We start from the raw sequence: 14,792 nt of genomic DNA, 5'->3' as shown, positions 1-14,792 counted from the left end.
TCCCGCAAATCAACCCGATCTGAGCAGGGGACAAAACTGGGGGGAGTGTGGACAGGGACACGGGGGGGAATAACGTTCACCTCATCAGACGTTTCCTAAAAGTAACAATAAAATATGCAGACGTTGGACTCATGCATACAAGTCCCAAGTCGGAGACGAGTCTGGAGTCTGAGGACAAGTCTGTCCCTGTGTGTAACTGACAGTAAGTGTTCAGGGACATTTAGGCGGAGTCTTTGCACCGCTGTCCCACCCAGGCACCACAGAAAACCAAGACCAGGTCCACAGCAACCTCTACCCGGGGGGGCTCATTCAAACTCGTAGAGAGAACCACACACACACACACACACAGAGACACACACAGAGGACACACACACACACACACACCCACACACACACACAACACAGAGACACACCACGAGACACACACAAACACAAACACACACACACACACCACACAACACACAGCGAGACACCCACAGAAGACACAACACAGAGGCACACAACACACACACACACCCCACACACACAACCCACACACATACACACACAGAGCACACACCACACACACACACACAACACCAACAAACACAAAAACACACAGAGACCACACACAAAACACATCACACCACACGAGACACACACCAACACACACACACACACACAAACACGAGACATACACACACATCACACACAAAACACACACACACAAACACCACCCCACACACAGAGACACATAAACACACACACACCACACACACAACACCACACACACACACAACCACACACAGAGGACATAACATACACCCAGAGACACACACCACACACACACACACCACACACACACAGACACACACACACACACACACACACACACACACACACACCACAAACACACACACACCAGAGACCTACACACACACAACAAGAGACACACCACACCCAACCACACACCAGAGACAAACACACACCACACCACACACACAAACACACATACACCACAGAGACCATACACACGAACATCCACATACACACACACACACCACAAGAACCCACCACACAACAAGTCAGAACCACACACAAACACAACAAAAACACCACACGTCACATGTGAATTCAGATGGAAGAGCAGCAGGCCACACACAACGTTATCACACTCTCTCCGCCTGATTTCCAGCCTGCAGTAACACATCACAAACACACACACACAACACCCACACACACACAACCCACACACACACACACACACACACACACACACAACACACCACACACACACACACACACACAACACACACACACACACCACACGCATGCAGCATTATCACTCAGCCCGGCCCTGAACCAGGACCAGGACCCTGTCATTACAGAGCCCCGTGGGGGGGAACATCTCCACCAAATTACACACTTTCCTCTCTGGATCTCTGGAGCCTTCAGGGAGCTTCCGGGAGGTTCTGCTCAGCCGCACGCAACCAGACCAGGTCCCTCCACACGGTTTATCTGTCATAGGTGATGTCGAATCAGAAATGTCTTCTGGAAAGAGTGAAATTCAAAGGATTCAAAGGATTTCATGAATGAAATGCGTTCGGTCTTATGGGATTTTCTCATGATCGATATACGGTTTATGCGATAAATGCTTCAGATTATTTTGATTGACATGTGGATGATAAAAAACAATTAGATTGCAAAACAGCATGTGATGTCATTAACCGGATCAGAGGACATTCAGAAACCGGATCAGAGGACATTCAGAAACCGGATCAGAGGACATTCAGAAACCGGATCAGAGGACATTCAGAAAGGACAAGGACTTCAGAAACGGATCAGAGGACATTCAGAAATGGATCAGAGACATTCAGAAACGGATCAGGAGACATAGAAACCGGATAGAGGACATTTAGACAACACCGGATCAGAGGACATTCAGAAAACGGATCAGAGACATTTCAGAAAAATACCGGATCAGAGGAATGTTAGAAACCGGGATCAGAGGGACATTCCGCAAACCGGATCAGAGGCATCAGAAAACCGGCAGAGGACATTCAGAAACTGGTCAGAAGCACATTCAAAGAAACCGGATCAGAGGACATTCAGAAACAAGATCTCACTCAAAACACCCTGGAGGTTTTTTCAAGTGTGTTGTGTGTGTGTGTGTGTGTGTGTGTGTGGGTGTGTGTGTTGTGTGTGTGTGTGTGTGTGTGTGTGTGTTGTAAGCACCAGTGACACAAAATAACCCCCAAATCCCGAGAAAAAGTGATTGTTTCATACTATGGGCCCTTTAAGGTTAAAAAAGTCCTTAATTTATGAACAAGTGGTTTCTAGTCACTATGAAGCTGACCAGACTTAAGACGATGTCCCAGTGCTGTCGTGAAAGACACAGTAGTATCATATGTGAGGGGGACGCTGGAGCCAGCAATCAATGGATGGCAGCCGGGTAAGCTGTCTTTATGGAAGACATGGAGAAATAACATCCACTGAGTCCGGTCTAGAACTGTATATGGTCATAAGACCTGGGAGATATAATCATCCACAGAGTCCTGAGTCTAGACCTCGTCTGTATGGAAAGACCTGGGGAGATAAATAACATCCCAGAGTCCGGTCTAGACCTGTTCTTATGGAAAGACCTGTGGGAGATAAATAGACATCACTAGAGTCCCTGGTCTAGACCTGGCTTTATGCAAAGAACCGGAGATAAATAACACCCAGAGTCATGGTCTAGACCTTGCTCTTATGGAAGATGTGGAGATAAATAACATCCCAGAGTGGTCTAGACTGCTCTTATGGAAAGACACGGGAGTATAAATAACATCCCAGAGTCCGGTCTAGAACCTGCTTTTAGGAAAGACCTGGGGGTAAATAACATCCCAGAGTCCTGTCTAGACCTGACTTTATGGAAAGACTGGGGAGCTAATAACACCCAGAGTCTGGTCTAGACTGCGTCTTTATGAAGACCTGGGAGATAAATAACATCCCAGAGTCCTGGTCTAGACTGCTCTTTATGGAAAGACCTGGTGAGAGAAATAACTTCCCAGAGTCGGTCTAGAACTGCTCTTTATGGAAAGACCTGGGAGATAAATAAACATCCCAGAGTCCTGGTCTGACACTGCTCTTTGGAAAGACTGGAGAAAATAACATCCCAGAGTCCTGGTCTAGACCTGCCTTTATGAAAGACCTGGAGGATCACATAAACATACGAGTCCTGGTCTAGACTGCTTTTTAGGAAAAAGACCTGGGGGTAAAATAAACATCCCAGAGGCCTGGGTAGACCTGCTCTTATGGAAAGGACCGACTCATAGCGATACCTGTTCTTGCATTTTCAGAAAACGTTGTCGTGGTTTAAAACTGAACCTGGATCATGGTTGGTTGGCTTGTATTAACATCCTGGCAGCACACCCCCCCCACCACTGTACCCTCTGGTGTTATATAAACAGTTGTGTGTTTTTCCGACCCCCCCCAACAGGCAAAAAGCAGCGTTCCTCCTCCGTTGGTCCGGGTCTCCTGGGATCTGGGCCCCCGGGACGGACAACGGACCACTGTGGGTGAAGTGTTTATGTTTACCTCGTCTCGTCTTTCTTCTCCATCAACTTTGGCGCTTTTTTCTTCACGCTTAAAAAAAAAAAAAATACTTTCTTTGGTTGTTTTTTTTACTCCTTTTTTGTCATTTTCCAAGGTTTAGTCACCTTTTTTTTTAAATGCCATAAAATTTAAACTATCACGCAAAATTCGGTGAGAGTAAGAACATTGCATTGGCATCCATGTTATTTTGTTTAATAACTACGAGACCCTGTCGCACAGCAGAGAATTACGTATAGTACAGGTAGCTAGTTTGCTCATGTTAATGTTAACTAGCGTGTTAGTTAGCAGTAATTAGCCTGTGCCTCTGTTAATGTTAAATAGCATGTTAGTCAGCAGTAATTAGCCTGTTTAGTAATGTTAACTAGGTGTTAGTTAGCAGTAATTAGCCTTGGCAATGTAATATTAACTAGCGTGTTAGTTAGCAGTAATTAGCCGTGGCCTATGTTATACCTAACATTTACCTACCCTCTGTCTCTACTGATTGGAATGATTGAGATTTCTCTTGCGCAGCTCCAGAAGGACTTCAGCTTTCAGACAAGGTTGCTACGTCACATCTACGTCTTCCGCTCAGTTGGAGGTGGCACAGTAACGCTAGCATCGCCGGAAAGAGTTCTAATAGAACTTCACTGGTCTCGACGGGACCATTTCTTTAACTCAGGGGTCCCAAACTTTCAGCCCACGGACCCCCAAAGTACGGTTGCAAGGACTCGCGACCCCCCCCCCCCCCCTCCCCCCATATAAAAGTATATAAACATTGCGCGCGCGGACACACGCACTATAGATGTCTCCAAACACGAGCGTATGTACAAACACAAAATAACACAACAGCTTTATCTTGTTAAAATCATGGCTAACAGTGCTATTTCTAATCATTTTTAAATTATTTTGATTTCTGGAAATAACTTGGACCCCCCCCTCTCTGGCTTGCGACCCCCCTGTGGGTCCCGACGCCCCCTTTGGGAATCAGTGCTTTAACTGTCTATGTTTGCATTCACAACTCCATCTCGCTGCGTGACTAGTTTCATGATGTGATAAAGCTGCAGAGAACAAACACTGAACTATGATTGGCCCAGTGGCCCGCTGGTGTTGTCTCTCAATAAAACCACCAATCAAGCCCCTCCACCCACAGCCTCATTTCCCCGATGTAAACACACCGCCAGCGGTTGGATGACGGACAACAGAACTCAGAGTTCAGCTCCACGTCTGTTTACACGCTCAAGAATGCACGTGTACAGAAATAAACCACAGATGTAAACGGCAGCCGCAGCCAAATGACCATCTGTAAACAAGACGTAGGAGGGGTGGAGGGTTATATGGGTGGCGGGGTGGAGAGGTGCAGGGTTGGAGGGTTGGAGAGGTGGAGGGTTAGAGAAAGTGGATAAGGTGGCAGGGTTGGAGAGGGGTGAGGAGGGTTGGAGAGTTGGAGAGGTAGAAGGGTGGAGAGGTGGAGAGGTGGGAGTTGGAGAGGTGCAGTGTTGGAGGGGATATGGTTGGGGGTGGAGAGGTGGGAGGGTTGGAGGTGTGGAGAGGTGGAGGGTGGAGGGTGTGCATGGTGGGAGGGTTGGAGAGGTGCAGTGTTGGAGGGGTATATGGTTGGAGGGTTGGAGGGTGGAGGGTTGGAGGGTGGAGAGGTGCAGTGTTGGAGGGGTATATGGTTGGAGGGTGGAGGGTTGGAGGGTGGAGAGGTGGAGGGTGAGAGGGTGCCATGGTTGGAGGGGTGGAGGGTGAGAGAGTGTGCAGTGTTGGAAGGGGTATATGGTTAGGAGGGGGGAGAGGTGCAGTGTTGGTGGGTACAGTTGGTGGTGGAGAGGGCAGTGTGGAGGGTATTGGTTGGAGGGTGAAGGGTTTGGAGGGTGAAGGGTGGGACGGGGAGGGTTGGAGGGTGGAGAGGTGCAGTGTTGGAGGGGTATATGGTTGGAGGGTTGGAGGGTGGAGGGGTTGGAGGGTGGAGGGTCGGACAAACATGTAAATGTTAGTTTGGGTTAATGTGATTACACACAACTCAAAACACAGAAATGAACGCGGAACGCTCTTAGGAAAAATTATAAACGTCATCAAATATGAACGAATCAGCAGGAAGACGGTTCAGGGGTAGCACCTCATTGGCTCACATTATACACCCACAACACACACAAACACACAAAACACACACACAACACAACACACACACAACAACACACACCACACACCACACACACACAACACAACACACACAACACCCACAACACACACACACACACACACAACACACACACACACACACACACACACCACAAAACGTAGGATGTCACTGACAGTACCAGTAAATTGAACAGGTATGAACTGATTTTAATATACATAGACTTTATCTTTGTTATTGGCTTAGATATGAATGTGCACCATCTTATGTTTTACGCTGCAATGCTTTTACAAGGCAAATTCTACTTTTAAATCATAAAAGCGTACCGGCGTGTGTGTGTGTGTGTGTGTGTGTGTGTGTGTGTGTGTGTGTGTGTGTGTAAGCACCAGTGACACAAAATAACCCCCAAATCCCAGAAAAAGTGATTTTTCATACTATGGGCCCTTTAAGGGTTAGAAAAAGGTCTCGTTATTTATATGAAGCAAGTGGTTTCTAGTCCACTAATAAGACCAGCTGGACACGAGACTTAGAGACGATCGTCCCACTGATGTCAGTGGAAAAGACAGACATGTAGTCATAGGACCTCATATGTGAGGGGGCTGCTGGAGTCCAGCACCACGTGGATGGAGCCGGGTCTAGACCTGCTCTTTATGGAAAGACCTGGGAGATAAATAACATCCCAGAGTCCGGTCTAGACCTTCTCTTATGAAAGACCTGGGAGATAATAAACTCCCAGAGTCTGGTCTAGACCTCTCTTTAGGAAAAGACCTGGGATAAATAACATCCCAGATTCCTGGTACTAGACCTGCTCTTATGGAAAGACCTGGGAGATAAATAACATCCCAGAGTCCTGGTCTAGACCTGCTCTTTATGGAAAGACCTGGGAGATAAATAACATCCCAGAGTCCTGGTCTAGACCTGCTCTTTATGGAAAGACCTGGGAGATAAATAACATCCCAGAGTCCTGGTCTAGACCTGCTCTTTATGGAAAGACCGACTCATCAGCGATACCCTGTTCTTGCATTTTCAGAAAACGTTGTCGTGGCTTTAAACTGAACCTGGATCAGTGGTGTGGTCTGGCTTGTATAAACCCTCCTGGCAGCACCCCCCCCACACTGTACCCTCTGTGTGTTATATAAACCAGTTTGTGTGTTTTCCGACCCCCCCCAACAGGCAAAAAGCAGCGTTTCCTCCCTCCATGTTTGGTCCGGGTCTCCTGGGATCTGGGCCCACGGGAGGAACAACGTGACCACTGTGGGCTGAAGGTGTTTATGTTTACCCTCGTCTCGTCTTCTCTTCATCCATCAACTTTTGGCGCTTTTTTCTACGCTTTAAAAAAAAAAAAATTACTTTCTTGGTTGTTTTTTTTTACTCCTTTTTTGTCATTTTTTCCAAGGTTTTAGTCACTTTTTTTTTTAAATGCCATAAAATTTAACTAATCAACAAAAATTCGGTGAGAGTAAAGAACATTGCATGGCATCCATGTTATTTTGTTTAATAACTACGAGACTCACTGTCGCACAGCAGAGAAATTACCGTATAGTACAGGGTAAGCTATGTTATGCTATGTTAATGTTAACTAGCGTGTTAGTTAGCAGTAATTAGCCTGTGCCTATGTTAATGTTAACTAGCATGTTAGTCAGCAGTAATTAGCCTGTGTCTATGTTAATGTTAACTAGCGTGTTAGTTAGCAGTAATTAGCCTGTGCCAATGTTAATATTAACTAGCGTGTTAGTTAGCAGTAATTAGCCTGTGCCTATGTTATAACCTAACATTTACCTACCTCTCTGTCTCTACTGATTGGGAATGATTGAGATTTCTCTTGCGCAGCTACCAGAAGACTTACAGCTTTCAGACAGGTTGCTACGTCACATCTACGTCTTCCAGCGCATGTGGAGGCTGCGCAGTAACGCTCAGCAAGCTCCCCGGGAAAGAGTTCTAATAGACTCCTGGTCTCGGACGGGACCATTTCTTTAATCAGGGTTCCCAAAACTTTCAGCCCACGACCCCCAAAGTAACGGTGCAAGTGACTCGCGACCCCCCCCCCCCTCCCCCCCCTTAAACGTATATAAACATTGCGCGTCGACGGCACACGCACTATAGAACGTCTCCAACACGAGCGTATTGACAACACAAAATAACACAACACTTTATCTTGTGTTAAAATCATGGCTAACAGGTGCATTTCTAATCATTTTAAATTATTTATTCTGGAAATCAACTTGCGACCCCCCTCTCTGGCTTGCGACCCCCCTGGGTCCCGACCCCCTTGGGATCAGTGCTTACAATGTCTATTTTGCATTCACAACTCATCCGCTGCGTGACTAGTTTCATGTGATTAAAGTGGCAGAGAACAAACACTGAACTATGATTGGCCCAGTTGCCCGCTGGTGTTGTCTCTCAAAACCACCAATCAAGCCCCTCCACCCACAGCCTCATTTCCCCGATGTAAACACACCGCCAGCGGTTGGATGACGGACAACAGAACTCAGAGTTCAGCTCCACGTCTGTTTACACGCTCAAGAATGCACGTGTACAGAAATAAACCACAGATGTAAACGGCAGCCGCAGCCAAATGACCATCTGTAAACAAGACGTAGGAGGGGTGGAGGGTTATATGGGTGGCGGGGTGGAGAGGTGCAGGGTTGGAGGGTTGGAGAGGTGGAGGGTTAGAGAAGTGGAGAGGTGCAGGGTTGGAGGGTGGAGGGTTAATTGGAGAGGTAAGAGGTGGAGGGTGGAGGTGGGAGTTGGCTGAGGTGCTTGTTTGAGGTTTAGGTTGGAGGGTGGAGAGGTGAGGGTGGGGGTAGGGTGGAGGGGGAGGGTGCATGGTTGGGGTTGGGAGAGTGCAGTGTTGGAGGGGTATGGTTGGAGGGTTGGGAGGGTGGAGGGTTGGAGGTGGAGAGGTGAGTGTGAGGGGTATAGTGTGGAGGTGAGGGTTGGAGGGTGGGAGGTGTGAGGGTTAGGGGTGATGGTGGTGGAGTGGAGGGGATATGTTGGAGGGGTGATGGTTGGAGGGTGGAGGTGAGTGTTGTGAGTGGATAGTTTGGGTTGAGAGTGCATTGGGAGGGTATATGGTTGAGGGTGAAGGGTTGGAGGTGAGGGTTGAGGTGGAGGTTGGAGTTGGAGGGTGCAGTGTGGAGGGGTATAGTTGAGGGTGGAGGGTTGGAGGTGGAGAGGTGAGGTGACAAACATGTAATTTAGTTTGGTTAATGTGATTACCAACAACTCAAACACGAAAGAACGCGGGAACGCTTTAGGAAAAACATTATTAAACGTCATCATATTGAGACTCAGCAGAAAGACGTTCAGGGTTAGCACCTCATTGGCTTCACATTATACCACACACACACACACACACACACACACACACACACACACACACACACACACACACACACACACACACACACACACCACACACAACACACACACACACACACACACACACACACACACACACACACACACACACACACACACACACACACAGATAGGATGGTCACTGACAGTACAGTAAATTGAACATGTATATGAACATTTCTAATATACATCAGACTTTATCTTTGTTATTGGCTGTAGATATGAATGTGCACCATCTTTATGTTTTACGCTGCAACTTCTGTACAAGGCAAATTCTACTTTTTAAATCATAAAATAAGTAACGGCGCTTTCACACCTGCATGGTTTGGTTCTGTTGAACCGGACACGGAGGTCACGGCTTGAATGTAACGGACGTTCATTAATATCAAAAAGTTACGCACTAAAGCTTTAAAGGCGACAAAAACATTGAAAAATGTCTCCCAAAAAAACAGTCAAAAAAGGCATCGAAAAGGCGACAAAAAGGCGACATAAAAGGCGACATAAAGGCGACATAAAGGCGACATAAAGGCGACATAAAGCCGACAAAAAGGCGACATAAAGGCGACATAAAAGGCGACATAAAGGCGACATAAAGGCGACATAAAGGCGACATAAAGCCGACAAAAAGGCGACATAAAGGCGACATAAAGCCGACAAAAAGGCGACAAAAAGGCGACATAAAAGGCGACATAAAGGCGACATAAAGGCGACATAAAGGCGACATAAAAGGCGACATAAAGGCGACATAAAGGCGACATAAAGACGACATAAAAGGCGACATAAAGGCGACATAAAGGCGACATAAAGACGACATAAAAGGCGACATAAAGGCGACATAAAGGCGACAAAAACACAATAAAATAAAGTATCAACAAAATTGATTCGCTGGGAGGTTTCCAGGTGTGACACGAAAGCGAACCGAGGGACAATCAGAACCAAGTTTCCAAACTCACCTGATTCTGACCAAAGGTGTGAAAACACCGTGAGAAGACTAGCAGACCGACAACATTTCAGAAAGCACCGCTATCGTCCGTCACGGGTAAACACGGTGACACAACTCAACAAAGACTAAATATATAAATTAAAGATTGTTATTTGGTCACAAAACAGCGTGTTTCACATTCTGTTACAATCATCTGCTGAGGAAACAGGTCCCATGACATTGTGGTTTTTGGATGTTCTTATATAGGCCTTAGTGGTCCCTAATACTGTATCTGAAGTCTCTTTATATAGACCTTAGTGGTCCCCTAATATTGGATCTGAAGTCTCTTTATATAGACCTTAGTGGTCCCTAATACTGTATCTGAAGTCTCTTTTATTAGACCTTAGTGGTCCCTAATACTGTATCTGAAGTCCTATATATAGACCTTAGTGGTCCCTAATACTGTATCGGAATCTCTTTATAGACCTTAGTGGTCCTAATACGTATCTAAGTCTCTTTTATAGACCTTAGTGGTCCCCTAATACTGGATCTGAGTCTCTTTATAGACCTTAGTGGTCCCCTATACTGTATCTGAATCTTTATATAGACCTAGTGGTCCCTAATCTGTACCTGAAGTCCTTTATATAGACCTTAGTGTCCCTACTATATCTTGAAGTCTCTTTTATATACGTATTGTCCCTAATTGTCTCGAGTCTCTTTGATATAGACTTAGTTTCCCTAATACTGCATCTGAAGTCTCTTATATAGACCTTATGTCCCCAATACTGTATCTGAAGTCTCTTTTATATGACCTTAGTGTGTCCTAAATGTATCTGAAGTCTCTTTATATAGACCTAGTGTCACCTAATACTGTATCTGAATGTCTCTTTTATATAGACCTTAGTGTTCCCTAATACTGTATCTGAAGTCTCTTATGTAGACCTTAGTGGTCCCTAATACTGTATCTGGAAGTCTCTTTATATAGACCTAGTGGTCCCCCTAATCCGCTACTCTGAAGTCTCTTTATATAGACCTTAGTGTCCCCTAATACTGTATCTGAAGTCTCTTTATATAGACCTTATGGTCCTAATCTGTATCTAAGTCTCTTTATATAGACCTTAGTGGTCCCTAATACTGTATCTGAAGTCTCTTTATACTATAGACCTTGGCCCTAATACTGTATCTGAAGTCCTTTATATAGACCTTAGTGGTCCCTATACGTATCTGAAGTCTTTATATAGACCTTAGTGGTCCCTAATACGGATCTGAAGTCTCTTTATATAGACCTTAGTGTCCCCTAATACTGTATTCGAATCTCTTTTATATAGACCTTAGTGGTCCCCCTAAATACTGTATCTGAAGTCTCTTTATATAGACCTTGTGGTCCCCTAATACTGTATCTGAAGTCTCTTTTAATAGGCCTTATGTGTCCCCTAATCCTGTAATCTGAAGTCTCTTTTATATAGACCTTAGTGGTCCCCTAATACTGTATCTGAAGTCTCTTTTATATAGGCCTTAGTGGTCCCCTAATACTGTATCTGAAGTCTCTTTTATGTGATATTTTTATGCCATGGGACCTTTAATTAATATCGGTCGAGAGAGAGTCATTATGTAAAAATAGTATTTATATAAGACGTAAAAAACAAAAACATTTGAAAAATAATGACGATGTTTTCTCAGAAACTGAACAGAGATCCCTTTGTAACAACATCTCATCATCATGTCACATTTCAACGTTAGCATTGGCTGCACAGTTATAAAGAAATGGTTGTTTTTATGAATGAACATTTTCTCTTAAAGCTGAAGAAGCATTCCGTGTTGCAGACACAAAACAACAAGACACCTGCCAAAAAAAACAGATCATTCCAGTCAGCGTCGACTGATTACATTTAATCTCAGAGTATTTAAAACCTCTTTAAAGCTGCTCAAAGGAGTCAGGAATATCATAAATAATAAATCATGAATGATAAACACAGACTACCTTTCTAGACAATCTGAAAATACGTTGAAAAGCCCGTCACTAACCTCCAAATAAACCTAAAAATACATTTTGTCATGTCCTCAAAGAAGAGCCAGACATGGTTAGGCTGTTAAAACGACTCGCTGGCGTCTGGCATCCATCGGTCATCAGAGGGAGGACCGCTGAGGATCTGTTTCCATCCACACGTTTTTATCCCAATTAAGTGATATCGAATGATAAATGTCTTCTGGAAACAGTAAAATTCGATGGAATTTCATGAATATCGACTCAAAGGAAACACGTTGGGTCTCATCTGATTTTCTCTTGATGATCTTCGGCTTAATCGCTGACTGAAACGTTATTTTCTGAATAAATACTGAATTGCGATTAAGTTTTAGGTCATTTTAGGGTTGCAACCCGCCACAAAACGCAGCAGAAGAAGAAGAAGTTGTAGTTCATTTCCCCCAGTGTGTCCTCTCTGTCTGCACACATGGGGGGGTGGGGGGGGGGGGGGGGGGGGGGGACAAAGACAGATGGAAGTGGACGGACGAGAGTGACGAGAGATTCTGGATTTAATTTATCAGGAACTTGTGAAGGGATGGCCGACAAAGGTCAGGAGAGCCGTGGGACGTCCTGGGAGACAATGGAAGACGCTCAGACAGAGAGACAGTGTCTCAAAAAAAGAGGCTCCAGCCGTGCCGGGGGGGGGGGCAATACAAGACAAGTTGCAATACTATATTGGACAAATTTTCCCTCCACCCCTAGATGGGCGCCATTCATCTGAATAATATATTTCAGATTTTTCTCTTTTTTTGAGCGAGAGGCGAGCGATATTGAGCGGACAGCTTTGTGGAATGAACCGTAATTTACCCACACGTCTTGTCACAATCATCACTTCTATGAGACTGATTTCATCTCCACTGGGGGGTGTGTGTGGTGTGATCCAAAGCACCGTATGGCTGCGTTGGGTTTTTTACAGCCGTCTGAGCAGTGCAGAGGAGTCAGCATCTCCTCAAAGATGGCTCCCTTCACGTTGGAGCCTCGCAGGTTCGCCTCCTGGAGATCACATCCTGATAAGTCACAGTTCTGGAGAAAAACCAATACAACGCTGGTCACAGGTCTTTAGTGGCTGGGTCTGTGTGTGGTGTGTGTGTGTGTGTGGGTGTGTGTGGTGTGTGTGTGTGTGTGTGTGTGTGTGTGGTTGTGTGTGTGTGTGTGTGGTGTGTGTGTGTGTGTGTGTGTGTGTGTTCTCACATCCAGGCTGTCCCGGCCAGTGTTGTCCTCTAGGTTGCAGTTCTTCAGTTTGGCGTTTTCAGTGTTGCGACCCTTAGGTTGATCCCGTCATCTGACTCCCTCCCTGTCCACTCCTTTAGGTTGGCACTACACACCCACCACATCAATGGTCATCAAGCGTCAACCTGCTCAGGTGTGTTGTGTGGAGGACGTGCGTGATTGGCTGCTGTACCCTCCAGGTTGGCTTTGACTCTGCAGGATCTTCAAAGTTGCAGCCTCTTCAGCGACCCCCTCAGCTGTTGGTACAAAACATCTTCACACCCTGCAGATTGGCTGCCTGAGACACCACCACACACACACACACACACACACAAACACACCAAACAACACACACACCAACACACACACACACACACACACACACACACACACCACACACAACCACACACACACAAACACACAACACACACACACACACACACACACACACCACCACACACACACAACACACACACACCACATACACACACAAATCTGAAAGTAGATGGAAACGCGTCCCATTGATGAAACCACATAAATTTGTAACACATCGCTATATATATATATATACACACACACACACACACACACACACACAGTATATATTTATAGCGCTACGACTCAAGGGAAGTACATTTCCAGGATAAAGCCTGACATCTGGCCTGTGATATCCGCTCTCTTGTATTTCTGTTCTCTTCGGGAAACAACAAACTCCGAGCTAGAGAGCTACACGCTGAAAATGCCACGTTTTCAAGAATATTTAGATGGTGCAACAAGACGGGTCTGCTCGGTTCTTTAGAGGAATGATTGTAAAGATTAATAAGAATATGTTGAGGGCGTGTCCTCTCTAACTGGGACGTTCTGGGACTGATTGGTGGGACGTTGATGACGAAGTCCACACAGAGACACACTGCTAAGAGATAATGATGTGTAACCATGAATCAGCTGATTTTAATAGCTCACGTTACTGTATCGTGTCAACAGGTAACTTAATTTAATATTGTATATTGTAATTTATTGTGTATCGTAATGTTATAACATTGTGGTGAAGTTCCTTCCTGAGACTATTTAGCAGAGCCGCCGTCGCTGCATCCGGAGCTCAGCGCCGCCCAACACGACTCTGATTGGCTAAAAGAAACGCAAATGTGCTTGTGGCAATGCAAGACTATTTCATACCAGATACAATATTTATACGGTTGCTGTTTCCCGAAGCGAAGGGATTTTGACGACAACACACGGAGAGCGAAGTTGAAGCCAAGCTTCATGCTGGTTGTGTACTTGCGTTGACGCAGACTGGGTATTAAATGAAAGCTGAACCCGACTCACATCGAGGCAGGCCAGGGACAGGTCTGCTCTCTCCAGGTTGGCCCCGCTCAGGTTGGCGTGGGCCAGGTTGGCTCCTCTCAGGTTGGCCATCTTAAAGTTGATGTAGCGCAGATCCAGACGAGACAGATCGGCCCCGTTGAAGTTCAGACCCTGACCAACACACGAGAGAGTCGGAGCGACTGTGTGGATGAGACAGACCCAAACAGTACTACACAGACCCACACAGTACTACACAGACCCACACAGTACTACACAGACCC

At 45.7% G+C, this 14,792-nt stretch overlaps 1 pseudogene; it reads right to left on the bottom strand.

Moving 5' to 3' along the window:
• Positions 1-12,462: 12,462 nt before the first annotated feature.
• LOC116687051 (BTB/POZ domain-containing protein KCTD9-like) overlaps positions 12,463-14,792 on the bottom strand; it is a 23,360-nt pseudogene continuing 21,030 nt past the window's right edge.

This window comes from Etheostoma spectabile, chromosome 3 (assembly GCF_008692095.1).
Source record: "Etheostoma spectabile isolate EspeVRDwgs_2016 chromosome 3, UIUC_Espe_1.0, whole genome shotgun sequence".
NCBI lineage: Eukaryota > Metazoa > Chordata > Actinopteri > Perciformes > Percidae > Etheostoma > Etheostoma spectabile.
This window is presented reverse-complemented; position numbering and strand designations above follow the sequence as displayed.